This window comes from Lithobates pipiens, unplaced genomic scaffold (assembly GCF_037356315.1).
Source record: "Lithobates pipiens isolate NorthernLeopardFrog02 unplaced genomic scaffold, aLitPip1_a1.2 Scaffold_52, whole genome shotgun sequence".
NCBI classification, from domain to species: domain Eukaryota; kingdom Metazoa; phylum Chordata; class Amphibia; order Anura; family Ranidae; genus Lithobates; species Lithobates pipiens.
Window position 1 is genome coordinate 3,998,885 of NW_027507875.1, and position 5,359 is coordinate 4,004,243.

Genomic DNA, 5,359 nt, shown 5'->3' on the forward strand with positions numbered 1-5,359 from the left:
TGTGACAGATAAGGTGGAGAAAAAGAAGTAATACAGAAAATAGAGTCAAAACGTGGAAACGTTTATTTGTCATGACAGCTGATACTGGTTGAGCAATAAAACTGTTTTATTAAGATGTAAGACTAGTTTTATTCTCTACATGTAGGCTTTGAACCGAGTTGTATAATATAGGCGACCAATAGGACATTTAGATGGCTTAATATTGTAGGGAGGAAGTATCGCTGTTCAAAGGTAAGAGATTGAAAGCTTAGCTTGAAAATGGCCGAGAAATAGTTGCGTTAGTCTAAATTTAAAGGATATGCCGGTACCAATGAGAAAGCTTATTGATTGACTAGTTGATCTTTGCATTACACAATCCTATTATTATTATTATTATTAAGATCATAGTGCAGAGAGATACTCAGTTAATGTCAGAGATACTCGGTCAATGTCAGAAAAGCAATAAAACTGTTTACATCGTTAGAGAGCGATGGTTACATTACTCTTAGTATGTGCAGCATGTCTGGTAGCAAAAAGCGGTAGAAGTGAATAGATTTAAGCGGATTTTGAGATAGTACTCTCCATTTCTAATAAGAAATAAAGAAAAATAAGTCAGGATGGTGTGTCAGGACTGTCACATACTCAAGGTCCCGGTACAAATATGCAAAATAGAGCAGAAGAGTACATGGTTTTTTTTGATGTATGATAGTTTTATTGCATGCTTGATGTGGATGATTAAAATCGTGTAGTGATCTATATTTAGCATAAGAATGAAAAGGCATAACATGGCAATGAGACAAACTCCATTAGAGATGTGAGCTAGATGAAATGATGAAATGTCTCTGTATAGCCCAGATTGTCTTCTGTTATCACTTAGCCTACCCTCTAAATTCACTAGCCTCTCTATATACACCAGTATGTTTACACTAGCCGGTCTTCTGCATACAATAGCCTGTCTTCGATATACACTAGCCTATGTTCTGAATACACTAGCCCGTCTTCTGTCTTCTGTATGCCCTAGCCTGTCTTCTGTATACATTAGTCTCTCTGTATAAACTAGCATCTCTGTATACCCCAAACTGTCTTCTGTAAAAACTTGTCTCTCTTTATAGCCTGTCTAGCCTTTCTTCTGTACACACTAGCTTCTCTGTATACACTAACCAGGCTTCTATATACAATAGCTTCACTCTATGCACTAGCCTCTCTGTATAATCTAGCCTCTCTATATACCCTCTCGCTATATATAGTGTTCTGCATCTCCGTAGTGGTAGCCTCTCCGTAGAAGCCAGCCTTTATTCTGTATTCACTAGCCTTTCTTCTGTATGCTGTAGTCTTTTATATATACTAGCTTCTCTGTACACCCTTGCATCTCTGTAATACACTAAACCCTCTGTATACCACAGCCTGTCTTCTGTATACACTAGACTGTAAACACTAGCTAGAATACACCAGCCTGTCTTCTGTACCCACTAGAATCTCTGTATACACTACCCAGTCTTCTGTATACACTGTCAGCTTGGATGTATACCCAAGCCTGTCTTCTGTATACACTAGTCTCTCTATATCCACTGTCCTATCTGTATACACTCGACTCTCTCTATACACTAACCTCTCTATATACACTAACATCTTTGTATATACTAGCCTCTCTTTAAATTAGCCTCTCTGTGTACCCCAGCCTCATTGTTTACTCTAGCATCTCTGTATACTCAAGCCTATCTGCATTCACTAGCCTGTATTCACTAGCCTTATATATACTAGCTTCTCGCTTCTCTGTACACCCTTGCATCTCTGTACACTAGACTCTCTGAATACACTAAACCCTCAGTATACCACAGCCTGTCTTCTGTATACATTAGACTGTAAAAACTAGCTAGAATACACCAGCCTGTCTTCTTTACCCAATAGACTCTCTGTATGCACTACCCAGTCTTCTGTATACACTGTCAGCTTTGATGTATACCCAAGCCTGTCTTCTGTATACACTAGTCTCTCTATATCCACTGTCCTATCTGTATACACTCGACTCTCTCTATACACTAACCTCTCTATATACACTAACATCTTTGTATATACTAGCCTCTCTTTAAATTAGCCTCTCTGTGTACCCCAGCCTCACTGTTTACTCTAGCATCTCTGTATACTCAAGCCTATCTACATACACGAGTCTTCTGTATTGTGTATTAACTAGCCTTTCTTCTGTATGCTGTAGTCTTCTATATATACCAGCTTCTCTGTACACCCTTGCATCTCTGTAAACACTGTGTAAACTAACCAGTCTTATGTATACACTCGCCGACTGTATACACTAGACTCTCTGAATACACTAAACTCTCTGTATACCACAGCCTGTCTTCTGTATACACTAGACTGTAAAAACTAGCTAGAATACACCAGCCTGTCTTCTGTACCCACTAGACTCTCTGTATACACTACCCAGTCTTCTGTATAGAATGTCAGCTTTCATGTATACCCTTTCTGTATACACTAGCTTCTCTATATGCACTGTCCTTTCTGTATACACTCGACTCTCTCTATACACTAACCTCTCTATATACACTAACATCTTTGTATTTGTCTTTAAACTAGCCTCTCTGTGTACCCCAGCCTCACTGTTTACTCTAGCATCTCTGTATACTCAAGCCTATCTACATACACGAAACCTGTATTCTGTATTCACTAGCCTTTCTTCTGTATGCTGTAGTCTTCTATATATACCAGCTTCTCTGTACACCCTAGCACTGTAACAGTACTAGGTTCCTGTATTACAGAAACAGAACACCAGCAATAAGGTGTATACTGTGCAGGAGGCACACAACACCGACTCTAACTTCTGCACTGCAGATGCATGTATTGCAGAAATTGAACACCAGTAATAAAGGGTAGCTTCAGGTGTGTACTGTGCAGGAGGCACATAACACCCACTGTAACAGTGCTAGGTTCCCAAGCAGTAAAGACACTGTCCCTGCCTATAGTCCTCTTTCCCTGACCACCGCAACACACTATACAAGGCCGCCGTGCTGGCGGCCTTATATAGTGTGGGGTGTGTACTAAACCCCCCTGAGCTATAATTGGCCACAGGAATCCTGCCTGTGGTGAATTGTGGCTCTCCTCACACAGGATGTCACATCTGTTCTTATTATATAGAACCTATTATGCTCCTCGTAAACTTTTTCAGTTTGGCCGAACGGCCGGACGCAAGTTGCCCCCGGTGCGGGAACATGGGGGGAGACATGATGCACATGTTTTGGAGATGCCCGAAGTTGATCCGCTACTGGACAGAGGTGACAGGATCGGGTGGTTGGAACCTCCACCATGATGGAGGCAAAGTATTGTCTCCTGGGATTAGTTGAAGGAGTTGGAAACCCGGGAAGTAGCCAGATGGCAATTCTGAGATGCCTATTTCAGGCAAGGAAACTGATTGCCCAACCCTGCTTAGCCTCCAATGTTGGCAATGACTTGGTTTTTTTCGCTTGTTTCCCAAGATGACCATGTTGGCGTTTGTCAAGATGGTTGAGAGTGCCCGAAGAGATCGCCTATGGCCCCATCACCTTGAAAGTGCCTGATCTTGTCTGATCTCGGAGGCTAAGCATTGTCGGGCCTGATTAGTAACTGGATGGGAGACCAACTGGGAATACCAGGTGCCGTAGCATTCTTTTTATGTTGTTGGCGTTGACATGCTTTTTTTTTTCCGCTTGTTTCCCAAGGTGATCATCTTGGCATTTGTCAAGAGGGCTGAGAGAGCCCAAAGAAATCTCCTACGGCCACATCCCCCTGAAAGCGCCCGATCTCATCTGATCTCAGAGGCTAAGCAGGGTCCGGCCTGGATAGTACTTTGACCTGTTTTTCTTTCGCTTGTTTCCCAAGGTGACCATTTTAGCATCAGTCAAGAGTTTTGAGTATGTCCCAAAGCGTTCGCCTGAGGTCACATCACCCTGAAAGCGCCCGATCTCAGAGGCTAAGCAGGGTCTGAGTCAGATGGGAGACCGCCAGGGTCTATGTTGTTGGCGTTGACCTTTTTTTTTTCACTTGTTTCCCAAGATAACCATCTTGGTATTTGTCAAGAGGGTTGAGAGTGTCTAAATAGAACACCTATGGCCACATCACCCTGAAAGTGCACAATCTCATCTGATCTCGGAGGCCTAGCAGTGTACGGCCTGGTTAATACCTGTATGGGAGACCATCTGTGAATACCAGGTGCCGTAGGCTTCTTTTTATGTTGTTGGCGTTTACCTGTTTATTTTCGCTTGTTTCCCAAGGTGACCATCTTGGTGTTTAACAAGAGGGTTGAGAGTGCCCAAAGATATCACCTACGGCCCCATCACCCTGAAAGCGCCCAATCTCATCTGATCTCAGAGGCTAAACAGTGTCGGGCCTGGTTAGTACCTGAATGGGAGACCGCCTGGAAATACCAGGTGCCATAGACTTCTTTTTTTGTTGTTGGCTTTGAACTGTTTTTTTCGCTTGTTTCTCAAGGCGACCATCTTGGCGTTTGTCAAGAGGGTTGGCCGTGTCTTGAAGAGTACGCTTACGGCCACATCACACTGAAAGCACCCGATCTCGTCTGATTTCAGAGGCTTAGCAGCATCAGGCCTGGTTAGTACCTGGATGGGAGACTGCCTGGGAAGACCAGGTTACATAGAAGGATCTGGTCTGGTAGTGTCTTGATTGGGAGATCGCCTGGGAATACCGGATGCCGTAGGATTCTTTTTATGTTGTTGGCTTTGACCTGTTTTTTTTCCCTTGTTTCCCAAGGTGACCATCTTGGCATTTGTCAAGAGGGTTGAGAGTGCACAAAGAAATTGCCTACGGGCACAACACCCTGAAAGCGCCCAATCTCGTTTGGTCTCAGAGGCTAAGCAGGGTTGGGCCTGGTTTGTACCTGGATGGGAGACCGCCTGGGTTTTCCAAATGCTGCAGGCTTCTTTTTATGTTGTTGGCGTTGACTTGTTTTTTTTGTTTGTTTCCCAAGGTGACCATCTTGGCGTTTGTCAAGAGGGTTGAGCGTGCATTTGATCTCAGAGGCTAAGCAGGGTTGGGACCTGGTTAGTACCGGGATGGGAGACCGCCTGGGATTTCTCGATGCCATAGGCTTTTTTTTTAAGTTGTTGGCATTGACTTATTTATTTTTTTTGTTTTATTCTTTTATTAAGTATAAGTAGAACAATATAAATATAAAAGTCAACCATACAGCATGACCCAGGGTCACAATTACATGCTAACAAAAAATAGGCAGCCAAATAACTCTGGGTTCTCAGAGGGGAGTCCTACAGTTTCATGCAGAAAATAGAGAAACCCCACCTCCGACATGTAGTACAGTATAACTAGTGCAGCTCCGTTCGGACAAATGTAATCATGGAGAACAACTGGGACCACAGCG

General features: G+C 43.2%; 1 pseudogene; it reads left to right on the top strand.

Moving 5' to 3' along the window:
- Positions 1-4,287: 4,287 nt before the first annotated feature.
- LOC143957580 (5S ribosomal RNA) lies at positions 4,288-4,406 on the top strand (annotated as a pseudogene).
- The last annotated feature ends 953 nt before the right edge of the window (positions 4,407-5,359 follow it).